Genomic DNA, 22,002 nt, shown 5'->3' on the forward strand with positions numbered 1-22,002 from the left:
ACTTGAGACTTTACATTACTACAATAATGCTATTTCTTACAAAAATATTAATTATTCTTAGTACACGTAACACAACATAAACAATACAGTACCTACCTATCTTGAAAGTTTTAAGTAAGAACTTGTGTTAATTTAATAGGGGTCGATTTTTAGACCTCGTCGACCCCCAAAATCAGTTTTCGTTTATGTCAACCCCTAGAAAACTGATATCGGCCCCAAGGGGTCAATACCGACCACTTTGGGAATCCCTATCTTAGGTCGTCGTTGGTCCCGTTCTTGCACTATCTCTCTCCCGGCAACAGCAATGTCAGAGATTTGATGTTTTACCGGATTCCTAATGTTCACGGTACATTGGTAAACGGTCGTAAGGGAAAATCCTCACTTCATCTCTAACTCGGAGATGCTGTGTCCCATCGCTCATGCGCCGACTATAACACCCCAGTCGAACTCACTTCAAGCTTGATAACCTGCCATTGAAGTATTAGTAACCGATCTAACAACTGCACGAGACACTTGTTGTCTTATATAGGCGTTTCCCACCGATGCGACGTATTTTGCCTTTTTATATATCTCTGTATTTGAAATGGTACACCTACACCAGTTTCTCTCGCCCTTCAAGGTGTGTAAAGTTAACAATCCAAGAAAATGTACATATCGTATTGGGGCCAAAGTAAACTGCCGTTTTATTTTATATCCTAAACTTTGAGGATTCAAGCAAAGTAAGGCCATATTACGGGCCTCATTCTGGGTGAACCCTTGCAACGGGTGTGCCCAAAGTGATCTGACAGCTGGTCGCGTAGAAGTTGCCCGTAGTACTGCGGCTGACCGCGATCTCCTCCAGCAGATAGCTATGTGGAGCAACTTCCAGAGAACAGCCAGCTGGATGAGTTGAAGAAAGAAGTCGGGAAGCAAAGGAGCTAGATAGCAGCCTGGTCGGGGCTTTCGGTTGCTTGCTGTTAACACTGGGCACCGTACCAGTCTGGAGCAACAAACAATGCTTGGCCCCATGGCTCTAGGAAACGCAGCGTGGCCAGGATTCAAGTTAGCTGCGGTGTGTTTTCGGCTACGACAGTGAAGGAGCTCGTTCCGGTTGCAATCGCTGCAGATTGTAACGCAGATGACTGTGTCTGGATTGGTCAATTTAAGTTTCAAAAAACCATACACTTCAACTATGGCGAGGCTGCTGTAGGACTCATTCTGCATTTTTTTTATTGTTCTGTTCAGTGAGATTTTAATCCGTGCTAGTTGCTCCATTCACTATTTTACTATTCTCATTTGTTGTGAGCAACAAATGGTAACCAGTGGTGGTGTGTTCTGTTGTCGAATGGCCGTTCTTCTGAAAGTTACTTGTTTAGCGATAGTTAGATGTCGGCTTTTCATTGGTTACATTTTAGTATTTCATATGCTGGGCGAAGATTGTTACTATGTGTTTGATTACTGTCTGTTTTCCTTTCTCAAGTTACGGTGTACTGTGGTATTTTTTTTTTGGTTCATTACCACGTAACACAGAGACATTCCAACGGCGTACTTCTGTAGCAGTCCATCCCAGTCTACAAAGGGAGGTGACAAAATAAAACTGAAACATTAAAAAAAAAAAAGATTTCACCATTTCACTGTTAATTGTTCGTTTATTTTACACAATCATGATTTCGGCTTTATAGCTCTTCTCGAGCACTATGGGACTTAACATCTGAGGTCATCAGTCCCCTAGAACTTAGAAGTACTTAAACCTAACTAACCTAAAGACAACACACACATCCATGGCCGAGGCAGGATTTGAACCTGCGACCGTAGCGGTCGCGCGGTTCCAGACTGAAGCGCCTAGACCCGCTTGGCCACACCGGTCGGCGATCAACTGTCATATAAAAGCCTTTCACACTATTTTCGTAACACATAACTGATGCAAACCTATCTGCATCCTATACAGGCTGTGATATACATAGTCAACCACAAAGAAGACAACCAGCAGAATACATCACTGATTTCGATTCCTAACCACATACTGCCCCCTCCTTCCCCCCAAATGCCACACCAGCAGCTACAGTGAAAAACAATGGACAAAGAGTTCTAGATTAATCTAGTTTAAAATTTATTTTTAAGTAACATTTCTCTATATATATGAATGTATGTATAAACGCCTGAAGATGAACAGAACATGTTCTAAACGCGTTGCATTATGTTAGATTAAGCATGAAATGAAAAGTGACTGGTAGCAGAAACATGAAATAAATAATTAAGCGCAGATAGTTTGCTTCAGTACGGGAGTATCAATTGGTGAAGACGGAGAGATTCACTGGTCCCGGCGGAGGTTCGAGCCCTCTCTCGGGCATGGGTGTGTGTGTGTTTGTTCTTAGGATAGTTTAGGTTAAATAGTGTGTAAGCTTAGGGACTGATAACCTTAGCAGTTAAGTCCCATACGATTTCACACGCAGTTGAACATTTTGAACGGAGAGATTTATGGACTCAGGTACTGGTTATTTCACAAGTTCCTCAAAATGGCGTAGAACTGCAGAATATCCAGTGACCGTTGGTTTCAAAAATCCACTCCAAGGCGACGGTTGCGCGGACAGCGGCCTCCACGAAAGACACACGCCTGGCGCCACCCCAGTAACGCCAACCTGTGTTCCGGCGAGCCGAACAGAACCTCAGCTGAAAGCCTAAGCGACCGTCAGCATTTTCGTCCCCGCTCAGGTCGGAAGCAGGACCTCTTGCTCTCGGAAGAAGCATACAGTGTGCGAGGACCTGAGTTTACAAATCTACTAAGAGACGCTTTCTGGGACTCATTTCGTTGGACTGCTTGGTACGCTCAGTTCGAGGCAGTATATGGTAGGATTAATTTCGTGACGAGCATCCGCGATGCAATATGCGCCGTATGTGTTCTTCTCAACCGCCATACAAGCGACCAGATACGCTAACGTACAGTTTTCATCAAGTCAATCGCGGTAGAAAGCTCAAAGCAAAGCTGACAGGGTTTAGGCTGCAAACATTCAGTTTGGTCCACGGGAAATCAGCCTCACTGCTCCATCAATGTTAATCCGGTAGTCTTTATTGTGCTGCCCCTGCTCGCGTCCTCGCGACGTGTCTGCACTCATGGCTCTTTACCATAACTTGTAATCGGAATCCTGGAGTTCATTTGTGTCAAGCTGCGTCAGAACTCTCTCTAGGGACTGGAATAGTTAGCGTTATCTTTGTTCGTTCTTTAAGTCCCTCCATGTACTTGTGGCTTGTTCCACAGTAAACATCGGATATCCTATGTAGTCCGGAATTGCGACTGGCCAGTTACCGTCTATTTGTATCGAGACAGTGTCTCATTTTAGCGTGTTTACGAGAACATATCTGCTTTCATTTAGCAGTCTCTTACTGATCTCTAGTCTCCCCCTGTTCCCTTCGTTAGCCAATTAATTTCAGTCGGCAGTCGAAATCCCTGGAGTACGTGAGCAGGAATCCGACGCCCTCACGGTCCAGAAAGCAGCAGACTACCAGGTGAGATTTTCCTAATCCGATGGTAGAGAAGACGGTGACAGGTAGAACTCATTCATTTCATTCATTTCGATCTTTCCGAAACCAAAAGAAACGAGCAATTTACGATGTCAAGCTCCTTTATTATAGCGCTGGTGCTATAGCCTTGTACGTAATACTTCTATACACGCCGCGGCAGCTGGACTACATGACTTGAGCACACGGCACGGCATCGGTTGCACCGTCTGGTGGAGACCTCCAATTTGTAAGTGCAGTGCAGCGGGTACTCGCTATCCGCTGGGCAAAGCCGAAATTTTCGTCGAGGAGTACGAGTCTCAAAACACCACTGATGATCTGGTCGATGATGACAACGATGAGGGAATACGTCGCAGAGCTCAGGATATAAGAGAGTCTCCTCCTCACCTTGAACCACTGTTGACCTCACCAGCTCAGGTGAAGATTTTAATCCTTCAACTCAGAACTCACTCTTCCTCCGGACCGGACGGCGTTACAAACGAGCATCTTCCACGCAAGTCGTTAGTGTTGCTCACTAGGGTTTATAATACGTGTACGAGGTTAGGCTATTTTCCGGGTGCTTGGAAGATTGGGCGAACCACCCCGATCCCAAATCCAGACAAAGACCTTAGTGTGCCTACTAACTACCGTCTTATCAGCCTCCTTTCCACCTTATCGAAGTTACTGGAACGCCTCATTTTGCGTCGCATGTGACCACTTATCCACGATCAGGACATCATTATTCCGCATCAGATTGCGTTCCAGCCTCCGCTTTCGGCTGAACTACTGGGAGTCGCAGATTACATCGCCTATAATATGAATGTTTATAATTATACAGCGGGCCAAATTTTTAGACACAGGAAAAGCTTATGTCTGTGTGTGGACCGATAAGCTCTTGATCAAACTGCACGACTTGACAACCTCGTCTGACTGTTGTTTACTTATCATCGGCATTCTCAAACACCGACAAACAATGGTCCATATCGATGAGCAACTCTCGTTTTAGACGCCTACAGGAAGGCCTCCTTCAGTGCTCGGTTTTATTCCAAACTCTTTCCATCCTTTATGTTAACGACTTACCCATCTTGCCCCAGGTGTCCTGGCTCAGTTTTCGGACGACACAGCCTTACTTATTGGTATCCGGCGGATTACTGCAGCCGTAGGGAGACTACGGCGTCAGATCACGTTGAAGGAACAGTGGTCATCCTCTTTACTCGCAAACGCCCTGACTTGCGCGACAGGCTTACCCCTGCCTATCAAGAACAGGCATGATGAAAGAAGTAAAATACTTGGGGGTCACCCTGGACAGCAAGCTCTTTTTCAAACGTCATTTCCACAACAAGAGGATTCAACTATTATACCTCTTACACCAATTGTACCCATTGTTGAGCAAATGCCAGATGAATGTTCGAACGAAGCTTGGGTTACATCGAGCGACAGTTTCACCTGTCCTCTCTATGGCTGCTACATGTGGGGCACTACCAGCCCATCCAATCTTCGGCCACTACAAGTCATTCAAAACACATGCCTCCGTCTCATCTTAGGAGCTCCAAGAGAGGTCCGGATTGCCGACCTTCGTCCTGAACTGAACGTCCCACGCATCTCCGATCACTTCACTTAAGCAACTCAGAAACTCCTTCATAGGATCGATTAAGTCTCGCCCAACCTGGAATGTTCTTGCTCTATCGTTCCATAACGGTGGCCCCGACTGCGGGTCCATCGTGCAATCATAGAGCCCCCCCCCCCCCCCCCCCAGTAACTAGATTCAACAATAACCAACCCCCTTAGTAGGGCCACGGGCTACGAGCCATCTGCCCTGCTTACGTCTGAATAAAGCTTGAATAAATCACTGTACTCAGACATCCCAGAACTCCAAGCTTAATGTAAGGTTGTACTTCGTCTCACCCAGAGCGCGTGGAGACAAACACACACACACACACACACACACACACACACACACACACACACATGCGCGCGCAGGCGCACACGGGCGAGTACACACACACACACACACACACACACACACACACACTAACTTCTGCTCATTGTGGCCGTGCTGTTGTTTGTGTCTTACACTGCGACACAACTCTTGAAATTTGAAGGGTAAAATTACTTTATCGTGCTCCCTGTTGCGTCAGATAACGTTTTTTCCCATTTTAGTTAATTGAGACGAGGATACCTTACTTGTGTTATCTTGTGCATGTGCTTGGAGTTGTTCGAATAATAAAATATTCAAATATTGTTATTAGTGAGCGGTAACCCACCCACCTCTCCATTCCCACTACACGCAACCCCCAGCCAATTTCCACTCTCACCGTCCCCTGAGCCACGCTGTACTGTGTTGTACCAGTGAGTCTGCCAGATTTTGTTACAAAATTATTTCGACAATTTTCAGATTGTTAGTATGGAATGAGGTGTGATATACGAATCCATAAGCGGTTTGTGACTTTCAGGCAGATACAGGTTTTTCTTAACAATGAGGAACTGCGACTGAATGCGAAGCTCACCGCTCTGTTTTAGTGTATCATATGATGGAAAGCGGCACAAACTATAGCATTAACAGAAAGTCCAATGAAAAGGCTATTTCACTAACAACGTTTTTTAAAACGCGTCCTTGCACATCCGCGTGAAGAGACATGAAGGGAAAGACCCTTTAATGTGTAACAGAACGGGTTGTAGTCAGTCCAAGGGAATCTTAGTGCACTGGAGTAATGCATAAACATTTACTTTCATTCAAAACAGTAGGACACAGAAATGGAGATGCTTGTGATATCGGTGAAAGGCTGCGTCACAGAAGCAGTGACACTGAGGCGGGGCAGTGTTTACCAATTGCCTCACATTCAAGCGGTGGCGTCTTGCCAATAGGTACTGTGGCACAGTGCAGCATCCACTATTTCCACTTGATAGTATCAATAATATTTAATACAACGAGCGTGTCTTCTTTAATCCTTTTTTATACTTGTACAATACAGACAGTATATAATAAATAATAGCGTAAACGCATACAGTTGAAGGTACACAATACTAGAAATAAAGAAGTCTCCATAAACATTGGCTCTAAAAGCATTCCTTAAGAAACACGAGTACTTTTTCAACTTCGATACTGTGAAGCAATCTCTTTTACTGCAAGTTCTCTGCTTTTCATACCTTCAAACGCGGTAGTATGGACCAAACATACGTCCAGTAAACATAGGCTGTAAAATGCATACAGTAAAAGCTACGAGCACTTGTTCAGTAGAAGAGATGTGTTTCACAGTAGCGAAGGTGAAGAAGTGTTCATAGCTCTTCAGGTATGCTCTTGAGCCCATGTTTACTGGATATTTTTTTCCTTGTTTGGTCCATTCTATCTCCTTCGAAAACATGGCAAACAAAGAGCTTGCAGCAGAAGGGATTTGTCTGACAATATCAAAGATGAAGTGCTCTCAGCTCTTAAAGAATACGTTTTAGAGCCCATGTTTACTGAGACATTTTTGTTTCTCTTGCTGTGTACTTTCAACTGTATGCGTCTATGCCATCAGCTATAATCCGCAAACTTAGCGTCAGTAGCCTTTTCCTAGTTTACTATAAAGACACATAAGTCTTTGCACAGAACTGTGCTCTGTGTTACGCTGTTTTGAGCAAATACTGCATTGTGAATCACTTTCGTTCCATCACGAAACGAATTTTCAATGTGCACCATATGTTTTGATTTATAGTATATGAAAACAAACACACAGTTTGCAAAGTACATGACTGTTTAAAATGCTACAGTGCAGTAATACAAAGACATGGCAATTTTTTCACTGGGTGGCGGAGTTTCGGGAGGTGAGACGTAAATTACTGTTACGTTAGATGAAAATAGTGTTTTACGTTCAGTCTAGGGCATTAAATACAGACAGAAACAATAAATATATGGGATTTTTTGAACTATAGCACGACAAACTCATTTTATGCAAAGATAGGGAAACAAGTATGGGCAAGAAGTTTGTGAAATCCTTATGTGCTATTTGAACATCGATGATGGTACCACATTAGAATTTATTAGTATTTAGTGTCGTAAATAATACTGACTATTGTAGGTACACACAAAGTTAAAAGATTTGTTACTTGATCTGCAGATGAGTGTACAAATATTATTTATACTGCAGCATAGAAAGTACTTTCTGGAAGTTTAGGAAAGGAGTGTTGGCCAATCCACTCTTCTCGTTGAGGATATCATCAGGGGAAATGATTTCGTGTGTATGTATTTCTGTTTACTCTAATATATTCACAGTCGCTCCTTTTTCTGCTAAATAATATTTTCATAATGCTTTCAATGTGTGTCAATCAATGATTTTCTTCGGGCTGCAAATGTAGATTTATTCAAGCTTAAGTCATCGAGGTGTTCTGTGTACCTTATCTCAAGACTTCTGCTTATTTGACCAACGTAGAATTTTTGGCATGAATCAGTAGGTGGCCTTGGGAAGATTCACATCATGGGTAACTTTTTGCTGTTATTTGTTGTTGGTAAAGAAGCTGATATTAATATTTTTCTTTTTAAATAAGTTTGCAGTTCGATATGTTATTGCAGCTATGTATGAGATAACGGCATATTTAGGGTCGACTTCTGCAGGAGGCTGATTTGTTTTGTATTGAATTCTGCGTTAACTAATATTCTGCGGAGCTGTGATTTTTGTTTTTATTTTGTTGCGCAGCCTGTTTATTATTATAGGTTCGTAGACATTATTGTGAGCAACTGTTTTAATTAAATTGATGTCATTTTGTTGATTTGTGTGATTCATAGGTACTTTTTGCATTTTGTGCACCATTGTTCCGAAATATGACATTTTGTGTTGGCTGGGGTGACATGAGGAGTTGTCAGTGCTGACATCTGTGGTTGTGGGTTTCCTGTAGATGCTAAACTGATGTTTATGGTTAATGTTCCAGATTTTAAGATCAAGAAAATGTATGCTCTTATTTGTTTCATGCTCAACTGTGAATTTTTTTTTTTTACGCACTTTTCTGAGGTCTGTGCCAGTGTATCAGTTGCATTGTTTGTACCATCAAAATGCAGGATTGCATCATCCATATACCTTTTGTGATATATTATTTCGTTTCTGATTTGTTGAGAAGTATTTTTGTTCTCGTGGTTGATGGAAATTTCACGTTAAGTTACATTGCAACACAAATATGTGGAACAACCATTTTGTTTACACGTTTGTACCTTGTAAATAGTTTTTTTTTATCCTAAGGCAACTGACAAGAAACTAGTGTATAATCGGTATTTACGAAAGCATGAAAAAACTGTCTGATGACGAACTGTAAAAAATTCGAAACCGGTAACGGTACTTTTTGAATAAAGTAACCTAAAACCAATCTGTAGTTGGTGCCTATACACCATAAACAATTTATTTTATATAATAGTGGCGGTCCCATACCGTGTCCATATATGGCAAAATTGCAACAAGAAATATATTCGTATTTTTATGCATGAAACCAACAAAACAGTTCGCTTTGCATCACTGAACTAAAAAATAGTCTGTTTTGCTTTCTTTCTTCGCTGTTTGAACAACGTTGACAAATGACGATTTCAAAATCTAAACAGAATTATAGATATTGTAATATCAGAAGTCGTTTAAACGCAGTTTCACTGTCACTTTTAGGAACCACAAGTACTGAGGAGAAATTAGTGAAGCATGATATAAAGGATGAAAACAATAACAATAGAGTGAATTTTCTGTTATGGAAACTATGAAACCCCCTTACGTGGACACGACGAAAAACATGGTTCAGTATATCCAGGGTTATTGAAAGGATTCCTAAATGTTGCATCTCAATTAAATTTCATATCTCAAGAATCACTTAGAAACTAGTGAAGGCCTCAATGATGTTTCTAAGACCACTCACAATAATATACCTTTTCTGCCTGTTACAGTTGTATCATGAAGAGATAAGTACGAAGCTTAGACCGTCCTTGTGGCTGTCACGGTTGATGATACAACAAATGTTCAGGAATACACACAACGTGTTCTTGTTCTACGATACGTATCGAATGGAGAAATATTTGAACGTTTTTGGGAGTTCTTTAATCCAGAGAATGAAATAACAAATGGCATATCGAAATGTGTTTTACAACAAAGCCACATAATACAACAAGGAAATGGACAAAAAATGATAACTCAAACATTGGATAGTGCGAATTACATGAAAGTCAAAAAAGAACGAGTTCAAGCAAATGCAGCATGTTTTACACGATTCGCAAGAAAATATTTCTCCGATATTTTGACAATTCCAATATGTTCCCAAGATTCCCGCAGCATGTTCCGTTTTCAAGAAGCGTATTGACGCCATCATTCCAGGTGATTCCTCTACAAATTGGAACTTCAGCATACAGATCAGAAACATAGTTTATAAGAGTCTGCAGATCAAACCATTACAGAAGTAACATGAACTTTAAAATACCTGAATGATGATAATTACAAGTTTTGCTCAGAAATTTCTCGTCAAATTAGGCCTCTTACTGAAATAACGTTCAGCCAAATGCAATCTCTAGAAATTAGGGAAAATATAACAAATTTGAAAACCTGTTCTTTAGGATTAAGAAACTCAACTTACTTTGAGAACCCTTCAAATACACTCATGGCAGAAGGTAAATAAGTTTGTGACTGATATATGTTGATATAGTTGACAGATATTCATTCTATAAACACTGAGTAACTGCAAAATTGTTCAACAAGAAATGCTTCGACAGGTTTAAGAGTAAGGTTCCTACAAAAAGGTAGTATTTACCAATGAAGCATATTTCCTGACTGAGAAAGATAAGCTTGAAGCTGAATTAAAAGTAATCTATCGTAGATCCGATATTCACGAATATTTTAAATTGAGACGCTGAAATTTATATGGGAAAATAATGTAAATAATCTTAGTAAAATTACGAAACTGATACAGATCCCCTTGACTATATCAGACACAGAACGCCGCTATTCGACACTGAAGATAGTAATGACAACTGTAAGAAGCAGTATGAATATGGAAAGACTAAATGCGCTTGCTACGCTTTCACTGCAGGAAAAATCCCTTGGTCAACATCCGGAGATCAAGGCGAAAATTACTGAACTTCTTGTTCAAATTAAAAGAAGAATGGATTTCATTTTTAAATGAACATATCAAGCTAGAACTATAATAATATAGGTTAAAGTAACGTTTGATTTTGTTCTTTTAGGATTTTGTCACGTTTATTAATAAAATGTATTTATTCAAAAATTTGTTTAAACTGTTGCTGCGATAGCAAACTCTTTTGGAAACTGTAGGCAGATGCTGAGATGCGCTCTTACTGCTGTGATCCACAGCCTAAGCGATAGTGGGGAGGTATTCACTGGCTTGTCCATCTCCCAGAAAAAGTCACTTCCAAGAACAAGATGATTTTGACCAATATGCAGTCAACTACGACGTAATCAGTACAGCGAAACTATCTGAAGATCAAACTATCAATGCTGAACGTTGCCACACAGAATTCCTAAACTGCTGCTGCTGCCCAGTCATGTTTTGGGCCAGAGATAGGACTGAAGAGTGAAGTCTGCTGCAGCACAATTCCCTTCCACACACTGTGACCACTGTGCTCAGTTTCTTGGGTGGGCTACCATGGCTCACTTTGTCCTGATATGATATACAGGGTGTTACAAAAAGGTACGGCCAAACTTTCAGGAAACATTCCTCACACACAAATAAAGAAAAGATGTTATGTGGACATGTGTACGGAAACGTTTAATTTCCATGTTAGAGCTCACTTTAGTTTCGTCAGTATGTACTGTACTTCCTCGATTCACCGCCAGTTGGCCCAATTGAAGGAAGGTAATGTTGACTCCGGTGCCTGTGTTGACATGCGTCTCATTGCTGTACAGTACTAGCATCAAGCACATCAGTACGTAGCATCAACAGGTTAGAGGTCATCACGAACGTGGTTTTGCAGTCAGTGCAATGTTTACAAATGCAGTGTTGGCAGATGCCCATTTGATGTATGGATTAGAACGGGGAAATAGCCGGGGCGCGGTACGTTTGTATCGAGACAGAGGCGGACCAACTCCATGGCCTCCACGCTCTCCTGACCGCAACCCTCTTGACTTTCATTTATGGAGGCATTTGAAAGCTCTTGTCTACGCAAACCCGGTACCAAATGTAGAGACTCTTGGTGCTCGTATTGTGGACGGCTGTGATACAATACGCCATTCTCCAGGGCTGCATCAGCGCATCAGCGATTCCATGCGACGGAGGGTGGATGCATGTATCCTCGCTAACGGAGGACATTTTGAACATTTCCTGTAACAAAGTGTTTGAAGTCACGCTGGTACATTCTGTTGCTGTGTGTTTTCATTCCATGATTAATGTAATTTGAAGAGAAGTAATAAAATGAGCTCTAACATGGATAGTAAGCGTTTCCGGACACATGTCCACATAACATATTTTCATTCTTTGTGTGTGAGGAATGTTTCCTGAAAGTTTGGCCGTACCTTTTTGTAACACCCTGTATAGCAGGTTTCATAAGTAGAGGATTGCATCCGCCAGTCACCTTCAGGTCCCAAGCTTAACCTGCCACCGAAGTACGAACCGCAGTGACTAAGACCAACAGAGTCTTCAACGGGAAGCAGTACAACTTATTAAGCACGTTACGCAGGCATCTGCATCTGAGTGCAGCAGGGCCAAAATCAATTGGATTCCGTATCTTCGTAGCAGCAACAAGCCCACCAGTGTTAACTGATACGAACATACGGAATCCAATTGATTTTGTCCATGTTGCATTCGACTCCGCATTCCGGCGTAACATGCTTAATAAGTTCTACTGTTTCCATTTGAAGACTCCGTTGGTCTTTGTCAATGTGGTTCGTTCTTTGACAGCAGAATAATCTTGGAACCTGAAGATGACGCTTTTAGGCATCGAAACTGGTAGCATGTTTTGAATAAACGATGTTGAATTACAATGCAGTTGTTGGTTTCAATTAACGTTATTGAAGTACTTCGTGTCTGACTGCTGCCTCACTGTCCTTTGTGGAGTACCAGAGACAGTATATAAGGACCTAAGTGTCCGAACTTCTAAGGTTATTCGATTGTAGCCAGTCATCTGGAAATGCGTTACACTCCTCTAAACAATGACGACTGATACGAGTTTTTTTCAATCGAATGAGATATCGCGTATATCTTGTGACCATGTGTAAATATGAACTTACTAACATTAAGAATTTGATTGGAAAGCCGTTGTTTCGTATTTCGATGTTTTGTTTTTTGGTGCACCCGCTATGCTCGCATTAGAGAAGACGAGCAGGATTATTCTCCATTTTTAAGGCGAGAAATTATCCTAACGTAATTAGGAACAAAGAGTAGAAATTCTCTGAACTGTATCGAGAGCTGAATACGATAGAACAAGTGTTAATGATTTACAGAACTACCTCTTGTCCGTTGAAATTTTGTCATAATATACTGCTCATTTAAATGCCAGACTTTTGTTTATCACTACGACTCCTGACTCCTATGTATTATTCTTAGAGAATTACAACATTTTAGTTAAGTTTCGGCGAGCTGAATTGTGAGCCTATGGAATGAAGATTAATGAACTGTACGTTCTCCATCACATTCTGGCTGTTTGCACAAATAATTTTCTGTCCCTTGTAAAAGGTTGTGGTATCCAAAACACGCACAAGACTACCCAACGTTCAAAGCTGAAAACAGACCACATATTTTTATCCACCGCCCCACACAAGGTTTCGCTTGCACCTCTTTAATCAATATTCCATAACTTGTTTTTTATGTCGGACATTGAACTCCAACAATGAATGTGGTAAAGACGAAAGTGAATGTTTTCACCTGAAGATGCTCATGTTAGAAATAAAGCGCATTGAGTTATGACTGGTAGCGGATTGTTTTGGATTGTAGCTGTAACGCTGTCAGGTTTCTTTCAGTGAAGAAATAAGTATTCATAACTTCTGTACTTACCTGTAGTACTTCATGGTCGTAAGTGGTCTATATTTAAGAGCAAAATTTACAATTTGCGTCAAGTTTAGAGTAACGACGGTGTAGCAGCCAGCTTCCTAAATGAACGTCTTTGAAAAGCAAGTCACATCTCATTATTATATCGATGTATCACATCAAAATATGGCCACATATCATTTATCAGAGTTAATAAGGATGTGAAGGATTTAAGTAGCGGTATAAATAAGACTAACGTTTGCTTTTTATGGAACGTAATAGCCATGCAGCACAATAATTATTTAAACACGCTTAGCACGGTAATTTAATTAGGTTCTGTGTGTGACGTCCCAGAGTTATTGTAAGGCAGTACCTCGGTGCGACAGCGTGGAGGGTTTACTTATTTATGTACCAGGGAGCAGAGCAGCCATAAAAGCAACTATTTTAATTAGGGAGAACATAAAACTGGGGGCCAGGCTGTGGCTAGCTGTACCTTTATAGAAGTTGTCAGTGGGAAGCGTCTGCTCGTTCTGTCTACAAAACTACATAAAGCATACGGCAACAAGCGCAGACGAACAGCCACTGGATGCAAATGACTTGCGTCTTTCGTTGAACGTGTAAAACTCGAGCACAAGTGTCTGTAGAAGCATTTGATTCTGATGAAATCGAAGGTATCTCGAACCTCTGAAACATTAATTTTCCTGTATTCACTATGCAGGTACTGCATTTCACAACAAATACGAACTGTTATATTGAAATATTCATGAATAGTATCCCCGATGGGCAAAGCAACTGCCTTTAATGAAGATAATTTACGAGAAGTGTTAGCACAGTTCAAAGCTGCCAAACAAGAGTTGCTTCAGTGAGGAAAGAGACGATGCACGACAGATAACGATATGGGATTCATATGGGAAAAGTATTGGCCAAAATATCGATTATTTTCAAGAAAACTATATTACTTTCGAAGAGGGAGATATGCTACGTGTCTCAGTTACTAATAGTCACACCAGACATACCACCCAGAATATAAATACTGTAGGTGTTTTACGGTCGACGTAAAAAGCAATTCATTGGCTTAAAACTTACTCATACTAGACCAATACACACTTCTGCGCATATTCGTAAAGAGGATTATAAACACAAATAATGAACGAAATAATTAAAATCTACACCCTTAGGCACTGATATTGCGACACCAGGAAGGATAACGTAAATGAATTTTCACTTACGTGCGGATACGTTGGAAAAGGAAAAACTCGTGATTAATTTTGTACTATCATGCACAAAAGTATCCGAACGACATGAATTGCATTCCGTCTGATTTCTACGTAACGCTCGTAATGTATGTAGAAGGTCCTCTAATCTGTGTTCGGTACAGTCGTTTGAGTGAACGAAATGGTTACTACAAGAGACCACTAGAGGTCCCTTTGACAATTAGTTCAGATGCAAATTAGTATGACGATAGTGACGACCCATTCTTTAACGCTTTGTAAACTCATAAGTATTACAGTAAATAACATTTCATAAACCAAATTTCAACTTGAAATTACATGATGAAAACTTTTGTACTTGGCAGTTACTCGGCACTCCCATCCACTAACTACTCCCCCTGTCAACTAACGACGTAAGGTCTTAAACATGGTTTGTCATAAATAACAAAGTGGGCGGATGTTTGGACATGAAACGAAGGGGCACAAAATTTTGTATTGGGTTTCTAACCCAGTGCGTAATCGATTGATTATTAAGCACAAGCAAGTGTTAGATACCGAATTTTTTCACCAGTAGCAAGATGATTATAGCTGAAATGACTGGACAAGAAAGTTTTGCCTTGACGGGATACGAACACGACGCTTATCGCTGTTGTTTCGTAGCCACATATAGACGTTAAATACCAGTATAATTCACCAGTAACGAGATGCACTTATACTTGAACTGGGACTAACGTGACGAATAGTTCTGTGATGACTGGGAGGCGAAGATACTTTAAGTATCGATTTTTTCCACCAGTAGCTAGGAGTGAAATGTTTGAATCTGAAATGCTATAATGAAAAGTTCTGTGTCTGACTGGGAGTTGAAACAAACACCATTCGTCGTTGTTGGCAACGCAAGGACACAAATCAAAAATCATAATTATTTTGCGCTTGTGGTTTGGTGTGCACATGCAACAGCTTGAAATAAGGTGATGAAATTATTTGTGCCGGACCAGATTTAAAAATAAAGATAATTTGCTTTTGCCTTTACACTGCTCCACCTTTGACACTAGAGGACTAAAATATACAGAACCACAACAGCCCAATTGGAGAGTAATGGTTCGAGTAGAAATTTTCGTATCCTATTACCTTGCCAATTCGTGCATGTAGCCGATATGTGATTTTATTTCGGTGATTCCATAATCAAGTCGAAATTACGCATCGGATAGCCGAGCCAACTGGTGGATAGCGAAGCCTGCGAGCAAGGCATTAAATTTTTTGAACAACCCCAAAGAGTTACCATTCTCACCCAATGTGGTGGGCTCATTGTTACGACAAGATTATGCGATAGTTTTGTAATTCGGTACTCTTTTGCGATGACTCTAGTTTCATATTCTTATGACCTGGGTTCGATTCACAGTTCAAGCAACCATTTTTAACAGTCATGGACATACCTTCTTCATCTCTACTGACAACGACTGAACTATGTAAGCATCGTGGTCCCAAATTTAATCTTGGTGCCCCTTTGGTATCCATTGGAGCAGAGCCTGTGGAGGTTTGGCCATGACACAGGCGAAATCACCATAATAAGAATCTCTTAGACCAGATATTTTGTTTTATTAACGAACCATTCATAATGCAAGGTCACGAAGCACTTATTTATTATTCTATTTGAACTTTAGTTGTTGAAATATTCGTACTGACCTCGTAGTGGGTCTCAGATGTCTCCTTTCGCGGGATTTGGCCTTTTTGGACGGAACATTTCCATAATTTAGTTCTTCCCGCAAGGTTCAAAAACCCCTTAGCGTCCATGCGAAATGTGCGTTCCTGGGTTCGAATCATTATCAAAAAATTTCAAGCTGTAGCATGTGTACTCGAGACTACAAGCGGAAAATAGGGATTGATTTTTGACATGTCTCCGTGTGTTGTCAGCAGCAACAATTGGTGCCTATTACACCACCAGTGAGACACAAAACTTTTCATTATGTCATTCGAGGTTCAAACTTGCTACTCCAAACTACTGGTGAAAGGAATTCAATAGTTAACGTATCGCTGGCCGGTGTGACCGAGCGGTTCTAGGCACTTCAGTCTGGAACAGCTCGACCACTGCGGTCGCAGGTTCGAATCCTGCCTCGAGCATGGATGTGTGTGATGTCCTTAGACTAGTTAGGTTAGAGTAGTTCTAAGTTCTAGGGGACTGATGACCTCAGAAGTTAAGTCCTGTAGTGCTCAGAGCCATTTTGAACCAGATCTATTCGTCACTTTATTTCCAGTTCAAACATACGCACGTCTCGATACTGGTGAAACACACCGATATTTAAAGTCTGTTTATGGCTAGAAAACAACGGCCGTAAGTTCCGGGTTTGAAATCTTGTGCTACAAAATCTTTTCGTCTTGACATATTAGTTTCAATCATCTCGGTAGTGCTGAAAAATTTCGATACTGTTCGGATACTTTTGAATATGGTAGTACATGTTAGTCATGTTACTGAGATAAATAGGTTTTTGTTTCAGTCAATGCCTACGTTAATTATTAAATGTTTTTAATGCTTTCAACCGAATAGTGATTACCAATAGCCCATCCGATGTGTACCTCAAAACATTTTAGGAGCCAATTTTTCTGTGAGTGTCCTACAAGAAAACTTCCGCTCCCGACGAAGGCCACAGGACATCTGATGGTCCACAGTTCGCGTCCAGCAGCCAGCAACCCGCTCCTCCCCACCACCCCTGCACGCAGCGCCGCATGCGGCAGGACGCGGGGGAAGGGGTGGGGAGCGATCAGAGTATAAAGGGGAGGAGATCCAGCGGAGGCGCTCAGTCTGCAGGTATCACCTGAAGATGTCGGCAAGGAACGCTGTCGAAATATCGTGGTTTGGAAACGACTACACCCAGCTGGAGACCCGAGAACAGTAGAAACAGTTAATTCACAGGGAAAGCCTATGATCAGACATAAGAAAACTCTCGTATAGCGTCTTGAAAATATACACTCCTAACATACTTTGACACAACCATCAACTAATTTATAATGACTACTAACCTGAAATCAGTAAAGCCATTAAACCATTCATGCAAACGCAGACTGACATAAACTTCGTAATAAATTTTGTAGGTAATTGAGGGATTAAGAAGATTTTGACTCTGGCAGCAACAGTGGCTCTAACCCACCTGAGTAGTGAGATGAACTGGACTTAGATGTAGATACAGGGTGTTTCAAAAATGACCGGTATATTTGAAACGGTAATAAAAACTAAACGAGCAGCGATAGAAATACACCGTTTGTTGCAATATGCTTGGGACAACAGTACATTTTCAGGCAGACAAACTTTTGAAATTACAGTAGTTACAATTGTCAACAACAGATGGCGCTGCGGTCTGGGAAACTCTATAGTACGATATTTTCCACATATCCACCATGCATAGCAATAATATGGCGTAGTCTCTGAATGAAATTACCCGAAACCTTTGACAACGTGTCTGGCGGAATGGCTTCACATGCAGATGAGATGTACTGCTTCAGCTGTTCAGTTGTTTCTGGATTCTGACGGTACACCTGGTCTTTCAAGTGTCCCCACAGAAAGAAGTCACAGGGGTTCCTGTCTGGCGAATAGGGAGGCCAATCCACGCCGCCTCCTGTATGTTTCGGATAGCCCAAAGCAATCACACGATCATCGAAATATTCATTCAGGAAATTAAAGACGTCGGCCGTGCGATGTGGCCGGGCACCATCTTGCATAAACCACGAGGTGTTCGCAGTGTCGTCTAAGGCAGTTTGTACCGCCACAAATTCACGAAGAATGTCCAGATAGCGTGATGCACTAATCGTTTCAGATCTGAAAAATGGGCCAATGATTCCTTTGGAAGAAGTGGTGGCCCAGACCAGTACTTTTTGAGGATGCAGGGACGATGGGACTGCAACATGGGGCTTTTAGGTTCCCCATATGCGCCAGTTCTGTTTATTGACGAAGCCGTCCAGGTAAAAATAAGCTTCGCCAGTAAATCAAATGCTGCCCACATGCATATCGCCGTCATCAATCCTGTGCACTATATCGTTAGCGAATGTCTCTCGTGCAGCAATGGTAGCGGCGCTGAGGGGTTGCCGCGTTTGAATTTTGTATGGATAGAGGTGTAAACTCTGGCGCATGAGACGATACGTGGACGTTGGCGTCATTTAAACCGCAGCTACAACACGGCGAACGGAAACCCGAGGCCGCTGTTGGATCACCTGCTGCACTAGCTGCGCGTTGCCCTCTGTGGTTGCCGTACGCGGTCGCCCTACCTTTCCAGCACGTTCATCCGTCACATTCCCAGTCCGTTGAAATTTTTCAAACAGATCCTTTATTGTATCGCTTTTCGGTCCTTTGGTTACATTAAACCTCCGTTGAAAACTTCGTCTTGTTGCAACAACACTGTGTTCTAGGCGGTGGAATTCCAACACCAGAAAAATCCTCTGTTCTAAGGAATAAACCATGTTGTCCACAGCACACTTGCACGTTGTGAACAGCACACGCTTACAGCAGAAAGACAACGTACAGAATGGCGCACCCACAGACTGCGTTGTCTTCTATATCTTTCACATCACTTGCAGCGCCATCTGTTGTTGAAAATTGTAACTACTGTAATTTCGAAAGTTTGTCCGCCTGAAAATGTACTGTTGTCCCAAGCATATTGCAACAAACGGTGTATTTCTATCGCTGCTCGTTTAGTTCTTATTGCCGTTTCAAATATACCGGTCATTTTTGAAACACCCTGTAAGTTGTCTCATACTGATTCTGCTCTAAGCCATAGATTAAATGTAGCGGCTTGTGAGTGGTGGGATGCTACTCCCTCAGAAACCAATGACTACATGTTTTCAGAGCGTGATTAATTTGTAAAATGTGCTCATCATGGCAACAGCCCAACACCATCTGTACTGAGCTATGGTCACATCAGAGCTTGCATTGTCTGGTTTAAAGATAACGCTACGGAGATTTCGAAGACAGGACAAATCCACCAGACTTAAAGCGTCAGAAATTTAACAGTTGCTATCGAAATACCAGTTATGTGAATCAGAGATGGTCGTGTTATGTACGCAATGGCTACGTGTTATAACGATGGCGAGTACACTGAGGCAACATTCGTTCTCCTCGGAGGTTCCACACACACAGATATGTTCTTCGTGATACTGTATGCACAATCGAGACTCGTCAGCAAAGGCACGTGCTGCCACGCCTGCCTCCTGTGTTGCCGCCGGGAGCACAGCCCTCCAGGAGCCTCTCTCTGCTGCCACTTCAAGGGAAGGTGCCACAGTGGCCACTGCTGTGCCGACTGCCTCGGTGCTCCAGACGTCGTCGCCGCGCAGCCCTTATGGATACGTGTGTTGCTGCAAACATGCCCCTTTCCTGACGCAAGGCACGTGACGTGGCTGTAAATCCTACAAGGCCGAGTGCACAATACGTCTGTCCTATCGGGAGCTAGTCGAGTGGGACTGCTGAGATACTGCATGGTGTTGAGCACGGCTCTTCTGAATCCGTCAATTCCGTACACGCATGACAGTCATGCGATTCAGGCCAGTGCGAGCAGCAATGTAGCGCAAATATAAACGGTAATCTCAATATGCCTCGATTTTTCCGCTGTCGGACTCTGACAGCTGCATTGTCTTAATCCTAACTATCTTCTCTTGTACGAATATGAGCTTAGAGTTACATTCCACCACAGAACTTCTACTCCTTCCAAATCTTCGAATAGCGTGCACTTGACATACTTTCCATACACCTCCATGATGCACCTTGCCCCGCTTCACTCCACTCGTACACCCTCGTTATCGTATGCAAACGAAATTTTAGCCACTTCCTACAGTTGTCGACGGAATGCGTCCAGGTGTCTATTCATCTTTCTAGATTTAATACAATACTCACTTTTCTCCACATTCCAAAGTTCCTCTGCTCTCCACTTCAACATCTTAATCTGGGCCTCACATCCCCGTCATTTTCGTATCACACCATTTCCAAGATAATGTTCATTAGCAATAGTACATTTATTTCTCGAAGTCAACAAATTCCTCTCCTCATACATCTAACGTCCCTGAGACTCCGAAAACTGGACATCACGATTACCAGCAACCACGAACACAAATGCATGACTTTACTTTTGTCCAATTTAACACCTTTTACGTAAATTGTAGAAGACAATAATTATTACTCGCCTTTTTCAACTCAGTTTTTTATATTTTTTAAACAAACGTATTCACCTAATTTCTTAAGGCGACTTCAGTAGTCTACTGTGGCATAACTGTATACTTAGCTACAAATATTTTGTTTTGAGATACTTGCCGTATTATTTTATCACTTTCAGGTTATGTTAATACTCACTTCATTGTCACTAACGGATTTAGATGGAGTGAGTTTCTGTGCATGTCTGCTGAGCATTTATGCATTCTATTTCCTTGATAATTTTTCTGTTGGATGTATGTCACAACCTCTGCAGTTCGCTGTATTTAACTGTGCTTTTAGTTTACGTGAAATATTGTGGAAACTTAGAGGGCAGCAGTAGAGCGGAATTATGGAGGTGGTGAGTGATGACAGTTTGCGTAATCTGGTAATGATAGTGCGTGTGTGTTCACGTCAGTGTGTGTGTGTGTGTGTGTGTGTGTGTGTGTGTGTGTCCATGTCCGTGTGTGTGTGTGTGTGTGTGTGTGTGTGTGTGTGTGTGACCACGTCTGCATGTGTGTATGTGTGTGTATGTGTGTGTGTGTGTGTGTGTGTGTGTGCGCGTGGGTGGGTGTCCATGTACGCGCGCGCGCGCATGTGTGTGTGTGGGGGGGGGGGAGGTGTGTGTGTGTGGTGGAGGCGGGGGTGGTTTTTTCTTTTCCACAAAGGCATTGACAGTCTTGTCTAACTGTGGGATAAATATAGGCATTAACAGTTATGATGCTAACGTTTGAAATAATAAACAATTTACTTACTGTTTTTCCACATGTCTTGATTTAATCTGATTGCCCTTTATATTAAATTTTATTACGTATTATGAGTGCAGAATACTGGCTTACTTAGAACAAAATAACTGTCATGAAAGCATGCATGGATACTGAAGTCCCTGATCTTGTGCAGTCCAATTCACGCTCTTAATACGCATGAGATAATTTGATGTTCCTATCCTGCCGAAAAGCTTTTGGTTCCATACTAAACCTATGTCTTCAAAAGAGACTCGTTTTATGTCATATATGGCCTGGTTTGCGACTGGACGGAAAATTTCGTGGCAACCAGAACACAGTAGGTTAACCTGAATTGAGATCCATGCACAGAGCCCCGGGAAATGTAATGGGACTATTTACGACGCACAACAGTGACTTATAGTTGCAGTCTCAATCTTACCTCAGATAACTCGGTTTCATCTGCGAAAGCTTTATTGGGTAAAAATAGAGTAATATCACAATAGGTTTTGACATA

This window comes from Schistocerca serialis, chromosome 7, assembly GCF_023864345.2.
Source record: "Schistocerca serialis cubense isolate TAMUIC-IGC-003099 chromosome 7, iqSchSeri2.2, whole genome shotgun sequence".
NCBI classification, from domain to species: domain Eukaryota; kingdom Metazoa; phylum Arthropoda; class Insecta; order Orthoptera; family Acrididae; genus Schistocerca; species Schistocerca serialis.